Source organism: Pseudophryne corroboree, unplaced genomic scaffold, assembly GCF_028390025.1.
Source record: "Pseudophryne corroboree isolate aPseCor3 unplaced genomic scaffold, aPseCor3.hap2 scaffold_121, whole genome shotgun sequence".
NCBI lineage: Eukaryota > Metazoa > Chordata > Amphibia > Anura > Myobatrachidae > Pseudophryne > Pseudophryne corroboree.
In genome coordinates this window covers 1,459,823-1,474,722 of record NW_026967835.1, presented here as the reverse complement: position 1 = coordinate 1,474,722, position 14,900 = coordinate 1,459,823, and the positions used below count along the sequence as shown (strand labels likewise).

At 45.9% G+C, this 14,900-nt stretch overlaps 14 non-coding genes across 14 annotated transcripts; 10 read left to right on the top strand and 4 right to left on the bottom strand.

The window, feature by feature from the left end:
* The first annotated feature begins 347 nt into the window (after nucleotides 1-347).
* Nucleotides 348-512, top strand: LOC134992563 (U1 spliceosomal RNA). The gene has a single exon (XR_010196708.1). It is a non-coding gene; the product is annotated as a U1 spliceosomal RNA (small nuclear RNA).
* Nucleotides 513-661: 149 nt separating this feature from the next.
* Nucleotides 662-824, top strand: LOC134992411 (U1 spliceosomal RNA). The gene has a single exon (XR_010196584.1). It is a non-coding gene; the product is annotated as a U1 spliceosomal RNA (small nuclear RNA).
* A 674-nt stretch (nucleotides 825-1,498) lies between these two features.
* Nucleotides 1,499-1,662, top strand: LOC134992270 (U1 spliceosomal RNA). Its single transcript, XR_010196453.1, has one exon. It is a non-coding gene; the product is annotated as a U1 spliceosomal RNA (small nuclear RNA).
* Nucleotides 1,663-1,814: 152 nt separating this feature from the next.
* LOC134992529 (U1 spliceosomal RNA) lies at nucleotides 1,815-1,977 on the top strand. Its single transcript, XR_010196686.1, has one exon. It is a non-coding gene; the product is annotated as a U1 spliceosomal RNA (small nuclear RNA).
* Nucleotides 1,978-2,651: 674 nt separating this feature from the next.
* Nucleotides 2,652-2,815, top strand: LOC134992135 (U1 spliceosomal RNA). The gene has a single exon (XR_010196324.1). It is a non-coding gene; the product is annotated as a U1 spliceosomal RNA (small nuclear RNA).
* Nucleotides 2,816-2,967: 152 nt separating this feature from the next.
* Nucleotides 2,968-3,130, top strand: LOC134992590 (U1 spliceosomal RNA). Its single transcript, XR_010196732.1, has one exon. It is a non-coding gene; the product is annotated as a U1 spliceosomal RNA (small nuclear RNA).
* Nucleotides 3,131-3,801: 671 nt separating this feature from the next.
* Nucleotides 3,802-3,965, top strand: LOC134992113 (U1 spliceosomal RNA). The gene has a single exon (XR_010196305.1). It is a non-coding gene; the product is annotated as a U1 spliceosomal RNA (small nuclear RNA).
* A 152-nt stretch (nucleotides 3,966-4,117) lies between these two features.
* LOC134991934 (U1 spliceosomal RNA) lies at nucleotides 4,118-4,280 on the top strand. Its single transcript, XR_010196146.1, has one exon. It is a non-coding gene; the product is annotated as a U1 spliceosomal RNA (small nuclear RNA).
* A 671-nt stretch (nucleotides 4,281-4,951) lies between these two features.
* LOC134992189 (U1 spliceosomal RNA) lies at nucleotides 4,952-5,115 on the top strand. Its single transcript, XR_010196376.1, has one exon. It is a non-coding gene; the product is annotated as a U1 spliceosomal RNA (small nuclear RNA).
* Nucleotides 5,116-11,734: 6,619 nt separating this feature from the next.
* On the bottom strand, nucleotides 11,735-11,850 carry LOC134992064 (U5 spliceosomal RNA). Its single transcript, XR_010196258.1, has one exon. It is a non-coding gene; the product is annotated as a U5 spliceosomal RNA (small nuclear RNA).
* Nucleotides 11,851-12,125: 275 nt separating this feature from the next.
* Nucleotides 12,126-12,241, bottom strand: LOC134992003 (U5 spliceosomal RNA). The gene has a single exon (XR_010196201.1). It is a non-coding gene; the product is annotated as a U5 spliceosomal RNA (small nuclear RNA).
* A 286-nt stretch (nucleotides 12,242-12,527) lies between these two features.
* On the bottom strand, nucleotides 12,528-12,643 carry LOC134992035 (U5 spliceosomal RNA). Its single transcript, XR_010196230.1, has one exon. It is a non-coding gene; the product is annotated as a U5 spliceosomal RNA (small nuclear RNA).
* A 270-nt stretch (nucleotides 12,644-12,913) lies between these two features.
* Nucleotides 12,914-13,029, bottom strand: LOC134992032 (U5 spliceosomal RNA). Its single transcript, XR_010196227.1, has one exon. It is a non-coding gene; the product is annotated as a U5 spliceosomal RNA (small nuclear RNA).
* Nucleotides 13,030-13,173: 144 nt separating this feature from the next.
* On the top strand, nucleotides 13,174-13,337 carry LOC134992462 (U1 spliceosomal RNA). Its single transcript, XR_010196624.1, has one exon. It is a non-coding gene; the product is annotated as a U1 spliceosomal RNA (small nuclear RNA).
* Nucleotides 13,338-14,900: the final 1,563 nt, after the last annotated feature.

The window sequence follows — 14,900 nt, the reverse complement described above, 5'->3', positions numbered from 1 at the left end:
GCACCGCAAAAGGCCGCCATGCCCTGCACGCCCCTTTTCTCTTTTCATATGCAGATGAGGGTTGAAGCCAACTTTGACCCACTGCTTGGATGACATCACCGTATGCAAATCCGTCTTCTGCAGAACTTCCCCCAGGAATGCTTGCACTAGTTGTTGCATTTGGTTTGTTGTTTGGGAGTGCTTCAGTATTAGGCAGCCTTCTGCCCTCCCATGTTCATCTGAAAATATGTGTTCTCCCTGCAGTTGTTGTCCCCAGATGAGAGTTCCCTTGTGCTGCCTCAGTTGAATCTCCTTTACTTGACAGAGATGTGCATGAGCAGCGGCCCTCCCCAGCCCTATCCCAAATCATACTTATTTTGCATAGGAGATACCATGGTCATGAAGATTACTCTCCCAGGGTGAGGTTCATTCATTGCATTCTGGGTATGCTGACCCCTGTGATTTCCCCAAATGTGGGAAACGTGACTGCTTTATTTGTTGGCAGTGGGGGACTGTGTTTGTGTTTTCCTCTGATCTCTGGTAAAAGTCAGATTTCTTTGTTTCAGATCTTCCTCTAGCCTTGTTCTTCTTTCGAGAGTTTCCTTGTGCTGCCTCAGTTGGATCTCCTTCACTTGACAGGGGGGTGCCCGAGCAGCGACCCTCCCCACCTCTAGCCCAACTCCTACTTACCTGCCAGGTGAGATACTATGATCATGAAGGTGCTTCTCCCAGGGCAAGGCTCACCCATTGCACTCTGGGTGTGCTGCCCCTGCGATTTCCCCAAATGTGGGAAACTTGACTGCATAATTTGTGTTTCCCCTGGTCAGGTCTCGTATAATTCAGATCTCTTTGTCTCAGGTCTCTCTCCTGCCTAGTTTGCTGTCTGTTTCCACTTCTCTTTTCTTGAGCCGCTCCCTTCTATGCCCTTGCGCACTATCCTGACTTCTCCTCCTTTCTGCTTACTTTGTGCCTTCCAACGCACAATGCGAACTACAGGTAGTGCTGCAGGGCCCACACCCTTTTACTTGCCTTACAGAGCAGCTCTGGAGCTGTTACAGTGCCCAGCTGCTGCAAGAAATCAGCTTGAATGCTTCAGGGGCTGGGGCATAGCCAACATGAGCCCCACACCGAAGGAGGGTGGAGGTGTTTAATGCAAACTAGGGGTCAGCCAAGTGCTGCAAAAGGCCACCATGCCCTGCACGCCCCTTTTCTCTTTTCATATGCAGACGAGGGTTGAAGCCAACTTTGACCCACTGCTTGGATGACATCACCATATGCAAATCTATCTGCTGCAGGCCTTCCCCCAGGAATGCTTGCACTAGTTGTTGCATTTGGTTTGTTGTTTGGGGGTGCTTCAGTATTAGGCAGCCTTCTGCCCTCCCATGTTCATCTGAAAATATGTGTTCTCCCTGCAGTTGTAGTCCCCAGATGAGAGTTCCCTTGTGCTGCCTCAGTTGAATCTCCTTTACTTGACAGAGATGTGCCTGAGCAGCGGCCCTCCGCAGCCATATCCCAAATCATACTTATTTTGCATAGGAGATACCATTGTTATGAAGATTGTTCTCCCAGGGTGCGGTTCATTCATTGCACTCTGGGTATGCTGAACCCTGTGATTTCCCCAAATGTGGGAAACTCGACTGCATTATTTGTGGTAGTGGTGGACTGTGTTTGTGCTTTCCTCTGGTCAGCTCTGGTTAAAGTCAGATTTCTTTGTCTCAGATCTTCCTCTAGCCTTGTTCTTCTTTCGAGAGTTCCTTTGTGCTGCCTCAGTTGGATCTCCTTCACTTGACAGGGGGGTGCCCGAGCAGCGACCCTCCCCAGCTCTAGCCCAACTCCTACTTACCTGCCAGGTGAGATACTATGATCATGAAGGTGCTTCTCCAAGGGCAAGGCTCACCCATTGCACTCTGGGTGTGCTGCTCCTGCGATTTCCCCAAATGTGGGAAACTTGACTGCATAATTTGTGTTTCCCCTGGTCAGGTCTCGTATAATTCAGATATCTTTGTCTCAGGTCTCTCTCCAGCCTAGTTTGCTGTCTGTTTCCACTTCTCTTTTCTTGAGCCGCTCCCTTCTATGCCCTTGCGCACTATCCTGACTTCTCCTCCTTTCTGCTTACTTTGTGCCTTCCAACGCACAATGCGAACTACAGGTAGTGCTGCAGGGCCCACACCCTTTTACTTGCCTTACAGAGCAGCTCTGGAGCTGTTACAGTGCCCAGCTGCTGCAAGAAATCAGCTTGAATGCTTCAGGGGCTGGGGCATAGCCAACATGAGCCCCACACCGAAGGAGGGTGGAGGTGTTTAATGCAAACTAGGGGTCAGCCAAGTGCCGCAAAAGGCCACCATGCCCTGCACGCCCCTTTTCTCTTTTCATATGCAGACGAGGGTTGTAGCCAACTTTGACCCACTGCTTGGATGACATCACCATATGCAAATCTATCTGCTGCAGGCCTTCCCCCAGGAATGCTTGCACTAGTTGTTGCATTTGGTTTGTTGTTTGGGGGTGCTTCAGTATTAGGCAGCCTTCTGCTCTCCCATGTTCATCTGAAAATATGTGTTCTCCCTGCAGTTGTTGTCCCCAGATGAGAGTTCCCTTGTGCTGCCTCAGTTGAATCTCCTTTACTTGACAGAGATGTGCCTGAGCAGCGGCCCTCCCCAGCCCTATCCCAAATCATACTTATTTTGCATAGGAGATACCATGGTCATAAAGATTGTTCTCCCAGGGTGAGGTTCATTCATTGCATTCTGGGTATGCTGACCCCTGTGATTTCCCCAAATGTGGGAAACTCAACTGCATTATTTGTGGTAGTGGGGGACTGTGTTTGTGTTTTCCTCTGGTCAGCTCTGGTAAAAGTCAGATTTCTTTGTCTCAGATCTTCCTCTAGCCTTGTTCTTCTTTCGAGAGTTCCATTGTGCTGCCTCAGTTTGATCTCCTTCACTTGACAGGGGGGTACCCGAGCAGCGACCCTCCCCAGCTCTAGCCCAACTCCTACATACCTGCCAGGTGAGATACTATGATCATGAAGGTGCTTCTCCCAGGGCAAGGCTCACCCATTGCACTCTGGGTGTGCTGCTCCTGTGATTTCCCCAAATGTGGGAAACTTGACTGCATAATTTGTGTTTCCCCTGGTCGGCTCTCGTATAATTCAGATCTCTTTGTCTCAGGTCTCTCTCCAGCCTAGTTTGCTGTCTGTTTCCACTTCTCTTTTCTTGAGCCGCTGCCTTCTATGCCCTTGTGCACTCTCCTGACTTCACCTGTCTGCTTACTTTGTGCCTTCCAACGCACAATGCAAACTACAGGTAGTGCTGCAGGGCCAACACCCTTTTACTTGCCTTACAGAGCAGCTCTGGAGCTGTTACAGTGCCCAGCTGCTGCAAGAAATCAGCTTGAATGCTTCAGGGGCTGGGGCATAGCCAACATGAGCCCCACACCGACGGAGGGTGGAGGTGTTTAATCCTAACTAAGGGTCATCCAAGCGCCGCAAAAGGCCGCCATGCCCTGCATACCCCTTTTCTCTTTTCATATGCAGATGAGGGTTCCAGCCAACTTTGGCCCACTGCTTGGATGACATCACCGTATGCAAATCCGTCTTCTGCAGACCTTTTCCCAGGAATGCTTGTACTAGTTGTTGCATTTGGTTTGTTGTTTGGGGGTGCTTCAGTATTAGGCAGCCTTCTGCTCTCCCATGTTCATCTGAAAATATGTGTTCTCCCTGCAGTTGTTGTCCCCAGATGAGAGTTCCCTTGTGCTGCCTCAGTTGAATCTCCTTTACTTGACAGAGATGTGCCTGAGCAGCGGCCCTCCCCAGCCCTATCCCAAATCATACTTATTTTGCATAGGAGATACAATTGTCATGAAGATTGTTCTCCCAGGGTGAAGTTCATTCATTGCATTCTGGGTATGCTGACTCCTGTGATTTCCCCAAATGTGGGAAACTCGACTGCATTATTTGTGGTAGTGGGGGACTGTGTTTGTGCTTTCCTCTGGTCAGCTCTGGTAAAAGTCAGATTTCTTTGTCTCAGATCTTCCTCTAGCCTTGTTCTTTTTTCGAGAGTTTCCTTGTGCTGCCTCAGTTGGATCTCCTTCACTTGACAGGGGGGTGCCCGAACAGCGACCCTCCCCAGCTCTAGCCCAACTCCTACTTACCTGCCAGGTGAGATACTATGATCAGGAAGGTGCTTCTCCCAGGGCAAGGCTCACCCAATGCACTCTGGGTGTGCTGCTCCTACGATTTCCCCAAATGTGGGACACTTGATTACATAATTTGTGTTTCCTCTGGTCGGCTCTCGTATAATTCAGATCTCTTTGTCTCAGGTCTCTCTCCAGCCTAGTTTGCTGTCTGTTTCCACTTCTCTTTTCTTGAGCCGCTCCCTTCTATGCCCTTGTGCACTATCCTGACTTCTCCCGTCTGCTTACTTTGTGCCTTCCAACGCTCAATGCAAACTACAGGTAGTGCTGCAGGGCCCACACCCTTTTACTTGCTTTACAGAGCAGCTCTGGAGCTGTTACAGTGCCCAGCTGCTGCAAGAAATCAGCTTGAATGCTTCAGGGGCTGGGGCATAGCCAACATGAGCCCCACACCGAAGGAAGGTGGAGGTGTTTAATGCGAACTAGGGGTCATCCAAGCGCCGCAAAAGGCCGCCATGCCCTGCACACCCCTTTTTTATTTTCATATGCAGACGAGGGTTGAAGCCAACTTTGACCCACTGCTTGGATGACATCACCATATGCAAATCCATCTGCTGCAGGCCTTCCCCCAGGAATGCTTGCACTAGTAGTTGCATTTGATTTGTTGTTTGGGGGTGCTTCAGTATTAGGCAGCCTTCTGCCCTCCCATGTTCATCTGAAAATATGTGTTCTCCCTGCAGTTGTTGTCCCCAGATGAGAGTTCCCTTGTGTTGCCTCAGTTGAATCTCCTTTACTTGACAGAGATGTGCCTGAGCAGCGGCCCTCCCCAGCCCTATCCCAAATCATACTTATTTTGCATAGGAGATACCATGGTCATGAAGATTGTTCTCCCAGGGTGAGGTTCATTCATTGCACTCTGGGTATGCTGACCCCTGTGATTTCCCCAAATGTGGGAAACTCGACTGCATTATTTGTAGTAGTGGGGGACTGCGTTTGTGGTTTCCTCTGGTCAGCTCTGGTAAAAGTCAGATTTCTTTGTCTCAGATCTTCCTCTAGCCTTGTTCTTCTTTCGAGAGTTCCCTTGTGCTGCCTCAGTTGGATCTCCTTCACTTGACAGGGGGTGCCCGAGCAGCAATCCTCCACAGCTCTAGCCCAACTCCTACTTACCTGCCAGGTGAGATACTATGATCTTCACTGTTAGGGCAATCAGGATGTGGAATTCCCTGCCAGGGAAGGTGGTAATGGCGGACTCTGTAATTGGATTTAAAAAAGGAATGGATACATTTCTGAATGAAAAAGCTATCCAAGGTTATAATACTTAAAATATCAACATGGTTAATCCGGGGGTAACATGAGTTATAGTAGCTAACTAGTCATAAAACATTATTCAGCAAGTATGTAGAATCATCACAACTTAAAACAGGTTGAACACGATGGGCAATTTGCCTCTATTCAACCTCAAAAACTATGTTACTATATGTTACTATATTACTATGTTACTGTAGTATACAGAACACCACAATGTAATGAGCAGTGATAGTGAGCACTGATGAGGATACTAGAACTGACACTGAGCAGCAAGATGCAGCACTGGACTATTAGTAATGTACTGTAGTATGCTGAGCACCACAATGCAGCACAAGACAATGAGCAGTGATACTGAGCACTGATGAGGATACTACTGAGAACTGACACTGAGCAGGAGAGACACACTACTAGTATTACTGAGCAGCAATAAGTAACCACTGATACTGAGCACTGATATTGAGATTTCCACTGAGAGAACATAGCCACGTCCTCTCCGCTCTCTCTTCAATGCACGAGTAAAAATGGCGGCAACGCGCAGCTCTTTATATGGAATCCGAATCTCGCGAGAATCCGACAGCGGGATGATGACATTTTCCCTTGTTCAGGTTTTCCGAGTCAGGCGGGAACAACCGAGCCTGCCTCGGACCAGTGTAAACCACATGGAGTTCGTCGGGAATTCGGTTCTCGGAGAACCGAACCCGCTCCTCTCTACCTTATACCCATCAATTTTTTTATTTTCAATCTAAGCCCCTGCAGTTTTCTGTAAGCATCTGCTTCGCTATGATGATCAACAAGTCACAAGGGCAAACACTCAGGGCTTGAGGCGTAGATCTTAGGACCAGCTGCTACAAGCATGGCAGAGGTGTCACTATCACTGGTGACACCCAGAGAGGTGGCGAGGGAGATTGTAATGCAGTGCGCGCAGATAAGCAGTGCAATGGTAAAAAGGAGGCATGGTTTCATAGGTAGGGGCGTGGCCTGGTGGCCTGAATCTACATTTTGTTGCTCCGGGTGTCCCGGGGGTTGGGGGCTGCACCCGGGGACTAGTGTGTGTGCGGTGCTGGCTCCTGCACAGTGACAGGGCATGGCCACCCAGCATGACGCCTCCATTCTTGACCATGCTGTAATTGCAGTCGCACTGCAGTTCAGCGTGATCATAAAAAATGGTGTAGCCTCCTGCTGGTGCAGACTGTATGTGCGCGCAGGAAGCCGCCACCATTTTTGTGATCACAGCGGCTGAATGTGATGTCATACAGCCGCTGTGACCACGCCCCCTGTGTCTCCTCCGTTGCAGACCCCATTTTGAAGCCTTGCCCCCGCACCGCTCCATCCCTGACTTGGAAATGGAGTGTTGCTGACCCCCCTCTCCCCCCCCCGCCCCGATTGACAGGCAGAGGCGATCGCATTCTCTGCGGGGTGCCGCAGAAAATGCAGGCACATGCGTATGCTGTTAGCAAATTTTGCAGTTGGATCGCTTATTGTGATTGCATTCCAACCTGAATCAGGCCCTATTACCTATCACAATGCGCTGCGGGCAGTACAAAATTGGGTTAATATAGGAGTAAAACTCCCAGACCTGTGCTCCTTAACTGTACCTGGTGGCTAGTGGAGCGGCTGCCCAGTAATCAGTGTCCACGCCAGTGCGCACACGGTCCACCCCCTACGGCCACGCTCCCCTTCATCAGCGGCCTCGTGATCCGGAAGGGCGGTGTGTGTGTGACTGACCTTAGGAAGAAACTGGAGCCTCCGCTGCAGTGACCCAGCAACCAGGGCACGGGAGTATACAGCGCCGCTGGGAGTGATGAAGCTGCAGTAAAGATGTCTATTAGACCTAGCCTGCTGCAGCCCTTGTAGATTCTCATAAAACAAGTTCTTCTTTTCTTGTCAAAATTAATAGCTAAGAATAGGCTGCCTGAGGCAGGCCCCTGTTAAGTGGCCTGCTACTGAAGGCACCAACTACAAACTGAGCTCCCTGTTCATGGAAGCGGGGTTATAGAGGAGGATGCGCTGAGCATCTTGGGAACAGTCAAAAGCTTTGAGCCGGTTGGTGCCTCAGATCAAGATCCTACTCTACACCCCAATGTGAATCCTTGTGGAGTCCAGTGTACCCCACAGAAGAAATTAATGTGTCACACCCATTGGCAGCAACCTTAGAATAGCTGCTGACGGGCACAATTGAGAAAGGAAGGGGGGGGGGGACATTTGAATCCAGCACATAGATGCAATTCAAATATGTAATTTGTACCTTCCTATTTTAAAATATAATGGATGAACCTCACCCTGTGAGAACAATCTTCATGATCAAGAGATCTCATATGCAAAATAAGTATGAGTTGGGATAGGGCTGGGGAGGGTGGCTGCTCGGGCAGCCCCTCCCCCGTCAAGTTAAGGAGATTCAACTGAGGACGCACAAGGGAACTCTCGTCTGGGGACACCAACTGCAGGGAGACCACATCTGTTCAGATGAACATGGGAGGGTGGAAGGCTGCCTAATATTGAAGCACCATCAAATATCAAACCATATGCAACAACTAGTACAAGCATTCCTGGGGGAAGGTCTGCAGAAGACGGATTTGCATACGGTGATGTCATCCAAGATGTGGGCCAAAGTTGGCTGGAACCCTCATCTGCATATGAAAAGAGAAAAGGGGCATGCAGGGCATGGCGGCCTTTTGCGGTGCTTGGATGACCCCTAGTTCGCATTAAACACCCCCACCCTCCTTTGGTGTGGGGCTCATGTTGGCCATGCCCCATCCCCTGAAGCATTCAAGCTGATTTCTTGCAGCAGCTGGGCACTGTAACAGCTCCAGAGCTTTTCTGTAAGGCAAGTAAAAGGGTGTGGGCCCTGCAGCACCACCTGTAGTTCGCATTGTGCGTTGGAAGGCACAAAGTAAGCAGACGGGAGGAGAAGTCAGGATAGTGCGCAAGGGCATCCTTTTCTCTTAGTCCGTAGAGGATGCTGGGGTCACATTAAGAACCATGGGGTATAGACGGGATCCGCAAGAGACATGGGCACTTTAAGACTTTCAAAGGGTGTGAACTGGCTCCTCCCTCTATGCCCCTCCTCCAGACTCCAGTTATAGGAACTGTGCCCAGGGAGACGGACATTTCGAGGAAAGGATTTATTGTTAAACTAAGGTGAGCATCTTACCAGCTCACACCTTAAGCATGCCGCAGAACGCAACAGAACACAAGCCAACGGCATGAACAATTGCAGCAAAAAGCTGACCAGAACCATAACATAACATGTGTATAACCACAAGTAATAACTGCAGACACAGTATGGACTGGGACGGGTGCCCAGCATCCTCTACGGACTAAGAGAAAAGGATTTACCAGTAGGTATTAAAATCCTATTTTCTCATACGACCTAGAGGATGCTGGGGTCACATTAAGAACCATGGGGTTATACCAAAGCTCTTGAACGGGTGGGAGAGTGCGTACGACTCTGCAGCACCGAATGACCCAACTTGAGGTTATCATCAGCCAAGGTATCAAACTTGTAAAACTTAGCAAAAGTGTTTACTAAATAGCTGCTCGGCAAAGTTGCAATGCCGAGACTCCCCGACCAGCTGCCCAGGATGAACCCACCTTTCTAGTAGAATGGGTCTTCACCTAATTCAGTAATGGCAATCCTGCCATGGAATGAGCATGCTGAATCTTACCACAGATCCAGCGCATAATGGTCTACATGGAAGCAGGACACCCAATCCTGTTGGGAGCATACAGGACAAACAGAGCCTCTGTTTTCCTAATCTGAACCGTTCTGGTGACATAAATTTTCAAAGTTCTGACCACAGCCAGAGACTTTGACTCAACGAAGGTGTCAGTGGCCAAAGGCACCATGTGGAAAGATGAACCACCTTCGGCAGAAATTGTTGACGTGTCCTCAATTCTGCTCTATCTTCATGAAAGATCAAATAAAGGCTCTTGTGATACTGCATGGTTTGTACTGTTTTCCATGTGCTCCCAGATCTTTCAAGCAAGTAGCATGGTCAAGAAAGTTCTGTTTGAAAAGAAACAACATTTACTGTCATTGTTATAGAATTTGGGAGAAAAAACAAGAAGAAATCTGCACTGTTGACGCACTGGACAGAATGAATGAATCATAAAATATAACCTTTATTAAGTATGTATTAAAATTGGATAAATATTAATATTATTATCCCAAACTGCAGTGAAACATAAATGTTAAAATCACAGAACTAACATACATGTGCATAAGAAGAATAAAGAGATGTGAAAAAAAGGTTTAAAAAGCGTGTCCGTGTGTGATTATTTTTGAAGGCACAACCCTGGCGGGGTTGTTTATATAGATATATATGTTGCTAATAATCACTTTCTAGCGTAATGTTATTAAATAGCTGTTAGTATCTATGTCGTCAGGTACCACTGGGTCGTATCCTATATACTCCCTTCACTCAATAGGGGTTACCTCCCGGGAAGCCATCCCCATTGGCGAATTTGTGGGGGTGATTGAGTATAACCGGTAAGCTAACCTCCAATTTGTGGGGTGCTTAGGTAGATGGGGATCACTTATTTCTCTGTGTCCCCTAAGACTATATTCCTAAATTCAATACCACAGGGGGATAGCTTTCTATATCGGATAAGGAATCACTTGATAGGGAAATCTCTATGGATCATGGAAAGATCATATTTATTAATATCCAAACTAAAAAAATGATGAATAGCTTTAATTTAGGTGTTTAGATATAGTTAATTGGCGAGATATACCAACAGGTGCGGTTGCCTTAAGGAATATGGCAATTCCAATATAAATAGCAGCCCTCCTTCATATAATCAGCCAGATCTTATTAAATCTGGTCCAGATATAGCCGTTCAGATATACTTAATTGACAACATATATCAATCGGTGGGGTTGCCTTAAGGAATATAGCAATTCCAATTCTCATATAAATAGCAACCTTCCTTCATATATTCAGCCAGATCTTATTTAATCTGATCTAGGCGTAGGCAATAATGCTTTCCTTAGAGGTATAGCCACCTCAATTCTTATTAAGAAGCAAAGTGTCTGTCATAATGGTTTATCCAATTCATCTAAGAAATAATATATTCCATGTGTCAGAGATTCATTACTCTCTATTTACACTGTTAAAGAGTTAATTCTTATTATGTTACAGTGTAATGAAATTATCATATAGGGAGATGTGGCAATTCCATGTGCTATATATATAATAACCCTTAGTGGTCCAGATTCCACAATGAGGAATTTTCTTATAAACAGCTGAAACACACAGCTGTTTGACTGACTTCCAAATATATCTATCTCACTTTGTAACAGTCTTATGATAGAGAAACTGTTACATATTCGGTCACTTAGTTATCTAAAGGTAAACAGACTCAGTGTGAGGGTAATATAATATATCAAATGCGCTGTCAATAATCGTGGTAACTGGTGTAATAATGTGGTATATTGAGTATGCTAGTAAGGCATATAACTGCTCTCCAGCCTTTAAGTGTTACCAATCAATTTGTTACACTGTAAAGGATTTATGGTGTCCTGTTAGGACATGCAGCTGCTAGGCTGACTCAAAGATTTATCCATTTGTAACAATTATGTAACAGTTATATACATGTTACTGGTATTACATAGAAATAGTATGACACAGGCCAGCAGTCCCATGTGTCTAGATTCCACAATAGGAGATTTTCTTTGTCTTATAAACTGCTGGAACACACAGCTGCTAGACTGACTTCAAATATATATATTACTTTGTAACAGTCTTATAGTAAAGAGACTGTTACACACTGTCATTTAGTTATCTCAAGGTTAGCAGATTCTGTGTGAGGATAGTGTTCTGTTAGAACATGCAGCTGCTAGGCTGACTCATAGAAAATGTATCCATTTGTAACAAATGACACATACAGCATTAAATTAATATCTATAGCAGCCCATGTGACATCTCTACTCTTATCATAATTGTCTGGTTATTGCCAATCTGGACAGCAGGAGTGATATATATTCACTAGTCCCAATATCCCATCATATAAATATACCCACACTGATATACTTTCTTATCAAGAGTTATTAGTAGCTATCTGTATGCACTTTAGACATTGTAATTGCTAAGTGACATCATATCTAGTGTATTCCTTTCTTATAGCTCAGCTTCTATTCCCTATTAGTGGAGACTAACAGCTAACATCATAATCATATATTTTTGTTTTATAACATTTCACATGAGTCAAATACACGCGGACACGCCGTGCCCTACACATGTGTTTCACTGCATCTATGGCAACTTACATTAAAGCTAACAAGAAAGCACACTCGTTCTGTCTTTAAACTGATAAAAGAAACCCCAATAATATGGGGCATGCAAAAATTGAGATAAAACTCAGTTTTGCTCCTCTCCACGGAAATCTTTAATAAAAGGCAAAATATTTGTTAGTTCTGAAGAGAAACCAGAGCATGACCAAGATTCCACCTGTCGCCTGAGTGCCATGCCAGCAGTTCTCATTGAGCTCAAAGTGAGCACCCAATTTGAAAGAAAGAAAGCAGATTTCTCACCAGGCTTCCCCTAGCTATAAACATGGTTTGTACTCTTTTCCATGTGTTCCCAGATCTTTCAAGCAATTAGTATAGTCAAGAAAGTTCTGTTTGAAAAGAAACAAACATTTACTGTCATTTCTATGCAAATGAGCTTACATTAAAGCACACTCGTTCTATCTTTAAACAGATAAAATAAAACCCCAATAAGATGGGGCATGCAAAATTTGAGATAAAACTCAGTTTTGCTCCTCTCCACGGAAATCTTTAGTAAAAGGCGAAAGATTTGTTCGTTCTGAAGAGAAACCAGAGCATGACCAAGATTCCACCTGTCGCCTGAGTGCCATGCCAGCAGTCCTCATTCAGCTCAAAGTGAGCACCCAATTTGAAAGAAAGAAAGCAGATTTCTCACCAGGCTTCCCCTTGCTATAAGCATGGTTTGTACTCTTTTCCATGTGCTCCCAGATCTTTCAAGCAAGTAGCATGGTCAAGAAAGTTCTGTTTGAAAAGAAACAGACATTTACTATCATTGTTATACAAATAAACTTACATTAAAGCCAACAAGAAAGCACACTCGTTCTGTCTTTAAACTGATAAAAGAAACCCCAATAATATGGGGCATGCAAAAATTGAGATAAAACTCAGTTTTGCTCCTCTCCACGGAAATCTTTAATAAAAGGCGAAAGATTTGTTCATTCTGAAGAGAAACCAGAGCATGACCAAGATTCCACCTGTCGCCTGAGTGCCATGCCAGCAGTCCTCATTCAGATCAAAGTGAGCGCCCAATTTGAAAGAAAGCAGATTTCTCACCTGGCTTCTCCTTGCTATAAGCATGGTTTGTACTGTATTCCATGTGCTCCCAGATCTTTCAAGCAAGTAGCATGGTCAAGAAAGTTCTGTTTGAAAAGAAACAAACATTTACTGTAATTTCTATGCAAATGAGCTTTCATTAAAGCACACTCATTCTATCTTTAAACCGATAAAAGAAAATCCAAAAAGATGGGGCATGCAAAAATTGAGGTAAAACTCAGTTTTGCTCCTCTCCACGGAAATCTTTAGTAAAAGGCGAAAGATTTGTTCGTTCTGAAGAGAAACCAGAGCATGACCAAGATTTTCATCTGAAAATATGTGTTCTCCCTGCAGTTGTTGTCCCCAGATGAGAGTTCCCTTGTGCTGCCTCAGTTGAATCTCCTTTACTTGACAGAGATGTGCCTGAGCAGCGGCCCTCCCCAGCCCTATCCCAAATCATACTTATTTTGCATAGGAGATACCATGGTCATGAAGATTGTTCTCCCAGGGTGAGGTTCATTCATTGCATTCTGGGTATGCTGACCCCTGTGATTTCCCCAAATGTGGGAAACTCGACTGCATTATTTGTGGTAGTGGGGGACTGTGTTTGTGCTTTCCTCTGGTCAGCTCTGGTAAAAGTCAGATTTCTTTGTCTCAGATCTTCCTCTAGCCTTGTTCTTCTTTCGAGAGTTCCCTTGTGCTGCCTCAGTTGGATCTCCTTCACTTGACAGGGGGTGCCCGAGCAGCAATCCTCCACAGCTCTAGCCCAACTCCTACTTACCTGCCAGGTGAGATACTATGATCTTCACTGTTAGGGCAATCAGGATGTGGAATTCCCTGCCAGGGAAGGTGGTAATGGCGGACTCTGTAATTGGATTTAAAAAAGGAATGGATACATTTCTGAATTAAAAAGCTATCTAAGGTTATAATACTTAAAATATCAACATGGTTAATCCGGGGGTAACATGAGTTATAGTAGCTAACTAGTCATAAAACATTATTCAGCAAGTATGTAGAATCATCACAACTTAAAACAGGTTGAACACGATGGGCAATTTGCCTCTATTCAACCTCAAAAACTATGTTACTATATGTTACTATATTACTATGTTACTGTAGTATACAGAAAACCAAAATGCAATGAACAGTGATAGTGAGCACTGATGAGGATACTAGAACTGACACTGAGCAGCAAGATGCAGCACTGGACTATTAGTAATGTACTGTAGTATGCTGAGCACCACAATGCAGCACAAGACAATGAGCAGTGATACTGAGCACTGATGAGGATACTACTGAGAACTGACACTGAGCAGGAGAGACACACTACTAGTATTACTGAGCAGCAATAAGTAACCACTGATACTGAGCACTGATATTGAGATTTCCACTGAGAGAACATAGCCACGTCCGTTCCGCTCTCTCTTCAAAGCACGAGTAAAAATGGCGGCAACAAGCAGCTCTTTATATGGAATCCGAATCTCGCGAGAATCCGACAGCGGGATGATGACATTTTCCCTTGTTCAGGTTTTCCGAGTCAGGCGGGAACAACCGAGCCTGCCTCGGACCAGTGTAAACAACGTGGAGTTCGTGGGGAATTCGGTTCTCGGAGAACCGAACCCGCTCCTCTCTACCTTATACCCATCAATTTTTTTATTTTCAATCTAAGCCCCTGCAGTTTTCTGTAAGCATCTGCTTCGCTATGATGATCAACAAGTCACAAGGGCAAACACTCAGGGCTTGAGGCGTAGATCTTAGGACCAGCTGCTACAAGCATGGCAGAGGTGTCACTATCACTGGTGACACCCAGAGAGGTGGCGAGGGAGATTGTAATGCAGTGCGCGCAGATAAGCAGCGCAATGGTAAAAAGGAGGCATGGTTTCATAGGTAGGGGCGTGGCCTGGTGGCCTGAATCTACATTTTGTTGCTCCGGGTGTCCCGGGGGTTGGGGGCTGCACCCGGGGACTAGTGTGTGAGCAGTGCTGGCTCCTGCACAGTGAAAGGGCATGGCCACCCAGCATGACGCCTCCCTTCTTGACCATGCTGTAATTGCAGTCGCACTGCAGTTCAGCGTGATCATAAAAAATGGTGTAGCCTCCTGCTGGTGCAGACTGTATGTGCGCGCAGGAAGCCGCCACCATTTTTGTGATCACAGCGGCTAAATGTGATGTCATACAGCCGCTGT